This window comes from Hyperolius riggenbachi, chromosome 10 (genome assembly GCF_040937935.1).
Source record: "Hyperolius riggenbachi isolate aHypRig1 chromosome 10, aHypRig1.pri, whole genome shotgun sequence".
NCBI classification, from domain to species: domain Eukaryota; kingdom Metazoa; phylum Chordata; class Amphibia; order Anura; family Hyperoliidae; genus Hyperolius; species Hyperolius riggenbachi.
Genome location: NC_090655.1, coordinates 249,139,533 through 249,152,723, shown reverse-complemented (window position 1 = coordinate 249,152,723; position 13,191 = coordinate 249,139,533). Strand labels below are relative to the sequence as shown.

At 43.5% G+C, this 13,191-nt stretch overlaps 1 protein-coding gene across 1 annotated transcript in view; it reads right to left on the bottom strand.

Annotated features, from left to right (window-relative positions):
* Nucleotides 1–13,191, bottom strand: part of LOC137537065 (uncharacterized) — a 338,736-nt gene that overhangs the window by 161,795 nt on the left and 163,750 nt on the right. The gene's annotated exons all lie outside the window — the stretch shown is intronic.

Genomic DNA, 13,191 nt, shown 5'->3' with positions numbered 1-13,191 from the left:
CTGTTGTAAAATTAGAATTTTTTCTTTAATATTATAAGGTAAGATCTACCTGTTTACTTTTTATATACTTTGAGATATGTACACTACTTTTTTTTGGGTGCCTCCAGCAATACTTCTACTGCCAAGATCCCATAGAGACCGCACCACAACACCCATGTAAAGGTATCAAAAAGGAACTTTACTGGTACAAAAATAAATTAGGTAACAATTCAAAAAACATTAAAAGCAATCACTGCTTTTAATGTTTTTTTGAATTGTTACCTAATTTATTTAGGGGGGGAGGGGTATACATATTACAAGGGAAACATATAAAAATCCAATCAATAATCAACAGCTTGATCACTCAAAATTATACACTATACATTAAATGAACCAATAATGGTAAGGATAAAGTGCAAGTGCTATAGACTGGTAAACAAGGATCATGTGACAAGTGAAAGTAATCCACATAGTCTAACAAAATAAAAAGTAACAAAAAAACAGTGCAGTGAAACCAACCAATTTAACCCAGTGCCCGTTTCACTGCACTGTTTTTCTGTTACTTTTTATTTTTTCTTGGCATATGTGGATTACTTTGATTGGATTATTATATGCTACCTATGTAACATGTAAACCCCTCCTTTGTCACTGTTTTTAACGTGACACTGAACTATAAAACAAGCAGAGCTCATGACCCTTTCAACATCTCTGCAGTAAAAATCTTATCTTAATCTGTCTCTGACTGTTTCTTTGATGTATAAGTGCTCCAGAAAACAGCACTGTCTTTGACCGAATTTGGTCAGAGAGCTCAGAGAAGCTTTTTTGCATAGATAACAACTGAAGTTTCTTAACACTTCCTGTACTGGAAACAATATTAGAATCATGTATTTGCTACTTATGCTCTATTTCTTAGCTGTACTACACATAGAGTTCATTATATCATAAATTTATTTTTGCTTCAGTGTCACTTTAATGGTTTTTAAATTGTTACCTTATTCATTTTTGTACCAATAAAGCTCCTCTTTGATACCTTTACATGGGTGTTGTGGGGTCGTCTCTGTAGGATCTTCTTTGCTCTTGTTGGTTGTGTCTATTCTTTGAATGCTTTTTGCACACCCCCTATGCAATGGTCATGACTCTTTGAGCATCATTGTTGATATGTCAGTTGTTTGATGGTGCTTGCCCAATTGTTTCTAGTAACACTTATAGCAAGATGGAATCTGCTGCATTTGCTAATTCATTTCTGCTGAGTTTGTTTCTTAGCGTCCGGACGCCACTGAAGACAAAGGCGTTTCTGGCAGGTTTAGGTGTGGATTTTGTCTATATGTAGCACAGTGCCATGGATGTTTTCATTTTTTTTAATTGCTAAGATTAGGAAAACTTTTTGAAATTTAACGCAAGCTGGAGCTTTCCAGGTCTCCCTCGAGTGGCAAATAGCACTTATCAAAACTCTTTCATTGATTACGCCACATTTAAAGGTAGGTTTACCACAACTTGTGTGCCCTTCTGAACTTACTTTAATCTCAGACACTTTGAAAAAAATCCTGAAAACTCAATCCCCCCTCCAACCAACCGGGTAATAAATGGCATGTGCTCTCTCCTTGCTCGGGGATCAGTCAACTGGTCTTCTAAGCTATCAAAGTTGTATAGGGAGCTGGGGATGGGGAAAGAGTTGCCCACTTTGCAATGGCAAAATATCTTTTTTCATACCCATAAAACCTCTCCAAATGCAGGTACTCGGGAGCAGTGCTTCAAATTTCAAACTTCCTGGTGTGCTACCCCTACTAAGGTGAACAGAATATTCCTCTCAGTCTCAGCCAGATGCTTGGGATGCAGTTCTGGTCCCGACTCCTTTGCATATTTCATGGTCCTGTCCTGGTATTAGAACTTGGTCAAAAGTGCATTATTTAATGAGGAAAATCTCAGGCATCGTGCCAACGATTGAACCTGGAACTGGTCTCCTTCATGCCGTCCCTTTTTCAATGGCCTCTTACAAGAAAATATGAATCCCTCATTTACTTAATGCAGCGAGAGTCCTCATTCCTTCTAATTAGAGATCTCAAAACACAAGCACCCCCTTGTTTAAAATTTGGCTGAATAGAGCCTATGGGATCAGAGAAATCGAGGAAATAATACTTTTGACCAAAAGAGAGTGGACCTTTTCCTTCAGGTCTGGACGGACTGGTATGAGTTCAAAAAGACTGATCTGTACATACATTATCAGGACTAGTAGCCCAATCATTGTTCAAGCATAACTGTAGCCGACATCTATCATATTTTGTCTCTTTTCCTTTCCTCCTCTTCTTTATCTCTCTCTCTCTCTCTCTCTCTCTCTCTCTCTGGGCTGGAGCACACCAGAGCGGTTCTGAAGCGTTTTAAAATGCTTGCAGGGGGAAAACCGCTTGGCTAATGAAAGTGAATGGGATGGTGCACACCAGAGCGGTTTGTTTTTTTCCCCCAAATGCAAAACTCCTGTCCTGCAGCATTTTTTAGATTTCTGAGGCGTTTCTGCCTCAATGTTAAAGTGGAAAACCGCTCTGAAAAACGCTAGATCAGATCGGTTTTCCTGGTGTTTTTGTTACAGAAGCTGTTCAGTAACAGCTTTACTGTAACAATATTTGTAATCTGCTACACAAAAAATGCTCCAAAAAACGCTAGGCATGTTTAGAAAACGTCTCTGAACATGCCTAGAATCGCTCTGAGATCTGCTTCAAAAACCTCTAGCGTTTTGCAGATCTGATAGAGGTTTTTGCTGTGCACTGGCCCATGTGCAATTCCCTTTTTCACCTCAGTTTTCTCCTAGGTGATATGTTCACATTTGTCAATAAAATGTCTTTTAAACCATCAGCAGGCAAAAAAATAATCCAAATAATTTTTATAGTAGCTTTTCACCTACTTTTTGGTACTGTTTCAATTGCAAAGTGAGGAAAAATGAATTTAAATAGAGGTTGAAAAATTATCTCCTAGGAAAAAACACAGGTGAAAAAGTGAATTGCATATGGGCCTCTCTCTCTGTTTCTCTCTCTCGGTCTCTCTCTCTGTCTGTCTCTGTGTCTCTCTCTCTGTCTTTGTCTCTCTGTCTCTCTCTCTGTCTCTCTCTGTGTCTCTCTCTGTCTCTGTGTCTCTCTCTGTCTCTCCAAATCCAAATCCAAAAAAGCTTTATTGGCAGGACCAAATACATTTAGCATTGCCAAAGCAAAACAATAACGTGGAGGGGGGGGGGGGGGATTTTGTGAATAAGGGAAGGATATAGGTATACAGTCCATAGGAGTGTGGAGGATGTAATGTATGGTATGGGGGGGATGAGATATATAGTCCATAGGGGAGGGGGGTATAGGTATACAGTCCATAGGGGAGGGGAGGGGAGTATGGGGGTATACAGTCCATGTGATATCATGTTCCTCTCAGTTGGTGGCAGGCCGTGACATATCGGGCAGCTATTTGCACGGTTGTTTCCTCCTCCCCCAGTAGGATATAGAGTTTCCTCTCCTCATCTGTGGAGGTGAAATCTGGGATGTCTCTGTGTCTCTCTCTTTCTCTCTGTGTATCTCTGTCTCTCTCTATCTCTGTCTCTCTCTGTCTCTGTGTCTCTCTCTGTGTGCCTCTCTCTCTCACTCTGTCTCTGTGTCTCTCTCTCTCTGTGTCTGTCTCTGTGTCTCTCTCTGTCTCTCTCTCTCTCTCTCTTTGTGTGTGTGTCTCTGTCTCTGTGTCTCTCTCTCTCTTTCTCTCTCTCTGTCTCTCTCTTTCTCTGTCTCTCTCTTTCTCTCTGTGTATCTCTGTCTCTCTCTATCTCTGTCTCTCTCTGTCTCTGTGTCTCTCTCTGTGTGCCTCTCTCTCTCACTCTGTCTCTGTGTCTCTATCTTTCTCTCTCTCTCTCTCTGTGTCTGTCTCTGTCTCTCTCTCTCTCTCTCTCTCTTTGTGTGTGTGTCTCTGTCTCTCTGTCTCTCTCTCTCTCTCTCTCTGTCTCTCTCTCTGTCTGTCTCTCTCTGTCTCTTGCTTTCTTCCCTTCTCTTCAAATCTCCCATAATTTTCTTGACTTTTCATCCTAGGGTACAGTCTATTCATTTAGACACAGCTACTTCAATGGGGCACAGTTTGCCTGTAGGGTGCTCAGTTTTTAATCCCATTGAAATAGATTTTATATAGTGTAACTAGATCTACTCTAAATGTTAACCTTGATTGTAACCTGTGTCCCTTTAGGCATCCTGTGCCCTGCACCCACCACCACCCACGCCTCTTCTCACTTGGTATGTGCACCATCAATTGCAGCTTTTATCAAAGTTGTACTTTTTGCACCGTTTTGATATCTCAGCAATAAATGGAACATTTGCAGCGGTGCCAGCTTTCCTTCCATCTTTATTTGCTTGTATCCATATCCTACAGCTTGAGCACGCTGAAGAGGTTCATGAGAAGAGGTGTGCTTGCAATCCATCTGTATCCACTGCATGTTCCAAATACAGAGCTATGTATGCTATGCCGCTGCAGTGCCAACCTCTAGCTTCTCCCTACTTATTTTCCTTTAAAGTGGACCTGAACTCTTGCACAGGACAGAAGGAAAACACAGAGAAATGCACCCTGTATGTATTTAGAGCATTTAGCCTGTCTAATTCCCCTTCACCTTTGACTAATCACAACAGTAATTTCATCTCTCAGCTGTGTCAGCTGACTGCCTCGGCAGAGCAGTGAATTTGTAAACACAAGATGTTAACCCTATGTCTGCTTCCATGAAAGCAGGAAGTAGACACACTGAAGATATATTGCAGGATTTGCATCAGCTGTAACAAATAAATGTTTTTTTTTTCTTTAAAGCTTATTATGCTGTTGCTTATCTTTTTGAGCAGGGAGGAAGTTCTGAGTTCAGGTCCGTTTTAAGATGACCTAGTCTATGTTTTTGTAGGCTTGTGTTAGCTGTTTACAATTGATTGCAATGAAAAGTTGTATTTGCTGTTTCTTTAATAAAATCCTCTTGAAGCTGAAATGAAATGCAAGCATTGAACTATATGTACTGTGGGTCTGATCTACTGTATTTATGTTTGTTTAGTGATAACTTGCAATTTGCTCAGCATTGCAACACTTGTCAAACGTTTGGAGCTACTCTCACGTTTGAGACATAAGTGTACTTTCCTGAAGCCGGACATCCAAAAAGCGACTATAGACAGAGGAAGGAGGGAAGGCCAGTGTAGCATCAGGGGAGGCAAGATGTTACCAGAATAACTCTCAGCCGCCCTCACATACGGAACTACAAGTGTTAGTAATACAGGATTGTCAGCCATAAAATTAAATTCCATTTACCAACTGCTCTGTGTTCATTATGTAGTCTACATGCAGTCTGCATGGCATGCATTCCAATATAATCATAAATGTTTATGCTGTGATGAATCTCAGTCAGCCTGGCTCTATTCTGGTACGTTGCCGGGGAGAGGAAAGCTTGTCATCTCCCCTCCCATATTTATGCTCCTCACTGATTGGCTGAGGGCAGTTCACCATGAAACGAGGCTGAGAAGGGAAATACACCTCACCCCTCTGCAGAAGCTGCTGAAATACAATCTATGCTGTGCCCACATGTGTTTACAAAGCAAGCTACAGGGGTTGGACAAAATAATGGCAACACCTTGAAAATCAACAAAATATATTTTAATATGGTGTAGGTCCACCTTTTGCTGCAATTACAGCCTCAATTCTCCGAGGTATTGATTCATACAAATTGTGAATTGTTTCCAAAGGAATTTTAGCCCATTCTTCAGTTAAAACACCCTCCAGTTCTTTTAGAGACGATGGCGGCAGAAATCGACTTCTTACTTGAATCTTTAATAATGACCATAAATGCTCAATAATATTGAGGTCTGGGTATTGTTGTGGCTAGGTGAGATGCTCAACTTCATTAGAATGTTCCTCGTGCCATTATTTAACAATTCTAGCTGTATGGATTGAGGCATTATCATCTTGAAAGATGGCATTCCCCTCCGGAAACAGTTCTTGAACCATAGGATGAACTTGGTTGCCCAAAATTCTTAAATAGTCTCGGCTGTTAATTCTTCCATGAAGGGAAATCATTGGCCTAGCGGATTTCCAAGAAATAGCACCCCAGATCATCACAGAACCCCCGCCATGTTTTACATTTCGGAGAAGGCAGTCTGGATGAAATGCTTCTTTCGGCGGTCTCCAAATGTACACTCAGCTGGAGGTCGGAAATAACGTAAACAATGATTCGTCAGAGAAAATCACATTTCCACTGCTCGAGGGACCAATTTTGGTGGTTTCTACACCATTCTAAACACTTTGAAACATTTGTCTTTGAGAGCAGAGGTTTTCTAATTGCAGTTCTTCCGTGGAATCCAGATTTGTGCAGCTCCCGATGAACAGTTTTTGTGGAAACTGGGTTCTGTAGGTGTTCATTCAGCTCTGCAGTGATTTTAGGAAACGTGGTCTTGCAAGCTTTTCTAACAATTCCATTTAGAGTCCGACGGTCTCTCTCAGACAACTTCGACTTTCGGCCACAACTGTGCTTTGCTGAGGATGTTTTTCCTTCTCTTTCAAAGGCAGTCATTACTTTTAAACAGTACCTCTTGAAATGCCAAGCATTCGGGCAGTTTCTGTTACAGTAGCGCCTGCCATACAAGCACCAACTATTTGGCCTCTTTGAAAGTCTGAGAGATCTGCCATTTTTATAAATTATAACCAACTTAGGTTTAAATATCTGTAAAAAAAAACAATTCTTTTAATTAAACACATCAAATAACAAAAATAATGAACAAAAACAAATTAACATATGTCAAGTTTTGATTGCTTAAAACATGTTCAAAGATTATGATGCCAAAATGTTTCCATTATTTTGTCCAACCCCTGTATATATATGACAGTGCAGTTATAAAGTGCAGAGCTCAGTGGGGAGGTGGTCTGGCAATGCATACACCATTTTAGGCAAAAGAAAAAAAGACTGAGAGAGGAAATTACACCAGGATTGGCTTCAGTCAGAAGCAGTAAACATATAAAAGTTACTGAAATCAAACCGTTGACAGTACAATACATATGTCATGTAAGTAGAACAAGTATTTATCTACTTATATATTTTTCTCCCGGGATAGTATGGCTGTCCCTGCTGCTTTAATACGTATTTTTTATTTTTATTGTGTATTTATGTGGTGCTGAAATTTTGCAGGACTTTACAGAATATGTAAATATTCACGCCACCAACTGTCTCTTAGGAGAATTCACAATCTAATGTTCCCACCACAGCACATGGTCTAATGCCCCCACGGCCCCGTTCACACTGCACGCGTTTCCAGACGCGTTTTGGAAACGCGTGCAGGTGGCCGACACGCACGACATCAGACATTGCATAGAGTGCAATGTCTGATGTTCACACTGCATGCGTTCCGGACATGTGCGGTCCGCGAACGCATGCTGCACGCATTTTTTGCAAAAACGCGTGGCTGTCCCATTCACTTTTCAGTGATGGGATCAGCCACGCAACGCATACAAACGCGGATGGCGTGCGTTTGTATGCGTTGCGTTTCGTGTGCGTGCCCGTCCGCGTTTGTAATGTGAACGAGGGTGAACCAATTAATATACAATCATGAAAAAAATCTGTGCCTGTGAGAAACCCACAGAGAATGAATAAACATACATTCTCCTTATACTTCGCATACCGATTAGGATTGAATCAGGGACTCTGGCGCTGTAAGGGGAAATGATAGCTGATTGGGGTTTGTTTAAGAGCAGAGAGAATTGGCGGCAAACAAAATACTCCGCTCTGCAGAAACTTGCTGAAAAGCTTTACTTCTGTATCACATTGTAATTAAAGGGGGTAGAGTATTGTTTTCACACATAACACAAAACATGCACATTAACAAAATGCACAATGACATCTTGTGTCCATTTAGCTTACACATACTTTAAAGGGGAACTGAAGATTTAAAAAAAAAAAAAAAAGTTTCACTTACATGGGGCTTCTGCCAGCCCCCTGCAGCCGCTCTGTGCCCATGCTATTTCCAAAAGATCCTCTGTTGCCCCGCCACGGCTCACTTTTCTTCACGCCTATTTGTAAGTCAATGTCCACTGTGCCTGCGCGGCCCTGGCTGTATGCATCCTCGTTTGTGCGCCCGTGGCCAGGAGCGTCCAGTGCAGGCACAGTATGAGAAAATCTTTACTGCGCCTGCGCAATACACTCCCAGCAACGGAAGTGTGAACGAGGACGAGCAGCCAGAGCCGCACAGGCGCAGCGACAGCCAGAAGTGTAAGTAAGCCGCGGTGAGGGAACAGAGGCTCGTTTGGTAACTTTGCGGGCACAGGGCGGCTGCAGGAGGCTGGCAGAAGCTCCAGGTAAGTGAAAATCTTCAGGTTTTTTTTAATCTTTAGTTCCGGTTTAAGCATGAAAGCTTTTGCACATATATACATTCCACAACAGTCAACAGCCACATACTTTTTTCCAATGGTATCTGGGAAACAAGCTGCTATCTGGATATCTCTTGCAAGAAATGGTTGCCGCTCATCTGACCTTATTCCCATGGAATTACTGTAGGAAGAGTGGGACCGCAAGGTCTGAGAGAGAGATTTCTTCAATGAGGTCACAAATTAACTGCTAATTAAGTTTTTATGCAACTATCAGTAAGCACAAATATTGTTCCTTGTCAGAATCCATCTGCGTTGCCTTTAATAACTTATTTTATTGTAAGTAAATAATTGGGATATAGCCAACACTTATAGAGTGAGTCAGTAAAGTGAAATGTGTGGATTTGCGCCAAACTTCCAACTGGCAGTGTGTATCCACAGGGTGGCACCTCTGATCTGACTCTACAGTTTTCATCAATCTTACAAGAGGAGACGTTTGTAGAATGGCCTAACTAAATGACTACTGCACTAATATCCTCAGCTTCATGGAGGCGTCATACTGCGACGAGATAACGAGCATGCGTAACAACTGCAAATGGTGCAAGGGCAACAAGCTTGCCCTAAACAATGAGAAAACTGTAGAGCTAACCGAGGACTTCAGAAGAACCCACCACCACACACACTTAACCTGGTTTCCATTGAAGGCATGGAAGTCTCCAGGGTAACTAATGTCTGCTTTCTGGGGACTTCCATTACCGATGATCTGAGCTTGGGTGAGATCACCATCAAAACTCAGAGGAAGGCTCAACAAAGGTTGTTCTTTCTGTGACATCTGAAAATTTTTGGAATGCCGCAGGAGCTGCTGACTAGCGTCCACTCCGCCACCGGTGAATCAATTCTGTGCTCTTCCATCACAGTATAGCTCACTGGCGCATCAGGGAATGACAAGTACAAACTTCAGAGGGTCATATTTGCTGTGGTGAGGATCATTGGGACTACGCCGCCACCACTGGTCTGGACCTCCTCTACTCTGCTAGACTGAGGACCAGGGCAAACAGAATGACAAACAACCCCTCACACTCCGGCAGGTGCTACTTCAGATTCCATCCTTCAGGCTGCTGCTACAGATCCATCCCCACCAAGAGCTCTAGGCACAGGAGCACTTTCCCCAAGCTTTGCTGCTCCTGAACCTGGGCCCCCCAACCAACCAAACCCCCTAGCCTCCCACACATCCTCTGTCTCAGAAATTATACCTCATTGTAATTGTGATCTATGTCTGTAAATATCTGCCCGATACAAACAACTGTAATATTCTACATCTGTGAAATTGTCACTACTGCCAATACCTATGTGTACCGAAAGCAATTCCAGGTATGACTGACTGGTCATTGTTGGTGAAATAAAGCTTACTCTGAATAAAAGGGATGGGGGTGGCACACAAAAACCCAAATCCAATCATAAATGTCTTTTTATTCCTGAATAGCCAATCAGTGGATAAACCTGTTTATTTCCTGTGTTGAAGTTTCCGGACCTGGGGTTTCGGCAAAGCCTTTTGCCAAAACCCAGGGTCAGGATATTTTTGAACAGAATGGAAACGGTTACAAAAGGATCCATTGGAACAGAAATTGGATCCAATTACCAGAAAGTGCCAATGTGAACCGGCCCTTGTGGTACTGGTGTATTTTAAAAGAAACCTGTAATGTTTTTTTTAAAAAAAAAAGAGTTTCACTTACTTGGGGCTTCTGTCAGCCCCCTGCAGCCTCCTTGTCCCCGCGCCGTCTCTGAGCAATTCTCTGTTCCCCCGCTGCGGCTAAGTTTCATTCTCGCAGGTCGATGGCCACTGCGCCTATGTGGCTCTGGCTGTGCGCATCCTCGTTTGCGTTCCCCTCGCCAGGAGCGTCCTGCGCAGGTGCAGTACAAGGTTTTCTAGTACTACACCTGCACAGGACAATTGTTGCCAGTCTCAAAAATAAATTTTTACTGACAAAGCACAAAAAATTTACTGACAGAACACTTTTTTTTACTGACATAATATTACTGAAATTAAATGAAAGATAACACCAGGGCTAGATTTGTACTCTTTAGCGCCCAAGGCCACTGTCACCAGCCGCCCCCTTCAGTATAGGTAGCGAAATGACCCCTCCCCCAGTATAGGTAGCCAGATGACCCCTTCCCCTTCCTTCTAGTACAGGTAACCTGATGACCCCCCCCCCCCCAGTATAGGTAGCCTGATGACCCCTCCCCTCTGTCCCTCCAGTATAGGTAGCCTGAGGACTCCCTTAATCCCTCCCCCCCCCCCCCCTTTCAGTATAGGTAGCCAGCTTGCCTTTACACCGCAGCAGCCATCAGTGTCACTCATTTCCCCACTCGTCTCCAGTGCAGAAGCTTCCTCTTCCTTTATGGCACGCCGCCCACAATGCAAACGTGCACAGAGAGCAAGGTGGCCACTGCACAGGCAGCTAGCAGCAGAGTACCGCACTCAGGCGCTCACCTAATCTCCCTGCATTGCAGCATTTGCAAGCTTGCAAATGCTGCACTAGTTTAGCCTGCTGATTTAGTGCCCTTGCTCCTATGGTGCCCTAGGCCATGGCCTAGGTGGCCTTGGACTAAATCCGGCCCTGGATATCACGCAAGCGCCCCACGTGCAATACACTGGCAACCACGTTTGGCGCGAATGAGGAAGAGGAGTGCACTAGTGCAGTGGCGGACTGCATTAATGCACGGCATCTGGGGGGGGGGACACTTTGATACATTTACATTTGGGGTATCCGACCGGGGTTTCCTTCACGTTTGTTCTCAATTATCGCAGCCCTTGCCGCTGCACACCCGATTGAGCCAACCTGAGATTTTCCAGCATGTCCGATTGTTACATGCGATCAATACATGCAACCAATTTTAGCCAGAATATTGATTTGATTGTCAATAAAGCATGCTCTTGGTGGCACCGAATTTTATAATACATATCAATAATAATTGTCTTATCTGATCGTCGATCGGTCGTCAAGTCTACAGATGTATGGCTAGAGCTAGAGCAGTGTACATTCCACAGTGATACGTGAACTGATAAGCAGTAAGTGCTGTGATCTTCTGGGAAAGAGAGGGTTTTTTACTGACGCCACAAAGTTTTTCATGGACTTTACTGACAACCCAGATTTGTTCACTTTTTTACTGACTGTCAGTAAATTTACTGACTGTTGGCAACACTGCACAGGACTCTCCCGGCAACGGGAGCGCAAACAAGCGCAAACGCAAGGCCAGGGCTGCAGGGGGCTGGCAGAAGCCCAGGTAAGTGAAACTTTTTTTTTTTTAGACGTTTCCTCTAAAAGTGACCCATAGGTGCAGTTCTACTATTCTCCACAAGATGGCGAGCTGCACATATACTAGTGGAACGCATAAGCAGGAAGTGCTGCCAAGTAGAAACAGTAAGTTCTGGGTAAGAGGTGAGAGGGGAAAAGCAGAGAAGAGCCATTGCTGCAAATGGCAGCTAGAGGTAATAAGAGAATGCGGTAGTTACTGCCTACCAAAAGTGTCCCAAAGAGAGACAACCAGTACCACCTAACCATCCTGATTAGGCTGGGAGTGCCCCCGGTTGGGAGTAGTGGTCCCGTGGCAATGCCCCCCGTGTCCCAACACTCCCCATCCTGTGCTCCCTCAGCCCAGTATATGCATTGCACAGCAGTAGCCATGCTTCTTTCACCTTCTCTGGCACTACCACAATGATGTTTGTCCATCCTCTCACTGCTCATTCTTCTGTCAGGTTCTCCTCCTGCTTGTGCAATTATGCACAATGTGAGGAGCTCTAGATGCCAGGCAGTAGGAGTAGCACTTGAGGTGAGCAGTGAGAGGAGGATGCACATTGTTGGAGCCCAGAGGAGGTCAGAGAACCACAGCTACCGCTGTGCCGATACTCTGCATATGCCAGGGAAGCAGCCTTACTCGTGTACATTTTTTATCTTTTTGTGTGTTTTTTGGGTACTGGGTGGGTGCTGTCTGAAGGTTGGCTGAGGGCTGGGCGGGTGCTGTCTGGGAACTGGCTGGTGGCCATTACAGACCTCAGATCAGAAGAATCGGTCCGTGCCACTGCTATCTCCTTGTGCCGCCCCTGCTGCCTCTCGTCTGTATTTCAGATCAGCTGCAACAGGGGAGATGGACAGGGCGCCTACACTACCTGCCCGGTGCACTTCAAATGCAAACGTGATCAATGATGTAACGTCCGCATTTGTAGTGCACCGGGCGAATAGTGTGTGCGCCTTCTCTGTCTCTCCTGTCACCGCTGATCTGAGCTCTGACAGTGACGGAGAGGCAGTGGAGGGTGGATGACACTGGGAGGCAGCAGACAGCGGCAGCAATGCAGTGTAGCATGGGGGCAGGCATGACGCCCAAGGTGCGGTGGCGCTCATGGCACAAGCCATGTCTGCACCCCTCTAGTTACACCCCTGCAATCTTAGGCTGGTGGTGTAAGTGTATCTAAGTAATAAATAAGTGTGTCTAGCTAATAAATAATAATAATAGGTGACCTGAGGGAATCAATTACTATAAACTATATTATAATCATCACCTATTTATTTCATGCAGGACTTTTTTTTAAAGTTTTGTCTTTTGTTTTAAACTATAATATTACTGATTGTTTGAATTTTTTACAAATAAAATGCCAGAAGACATAGCTATAGCATATACAGTATATCCAAGCTTTCAGAGGTACAAAAAATAAAGGAGTCGGAGTTACAGCTTTTATATACAGATTCCTAAGCCTTGACACCCATTGACAACACTGGATCTTACACTCTAATATCCTGCTTTAATATATTCCAGAATCCAATAACACTGATCATTTTCATCTCGTTATCCCTTTACAGAGACGCACTTCTTGTATAGATCACA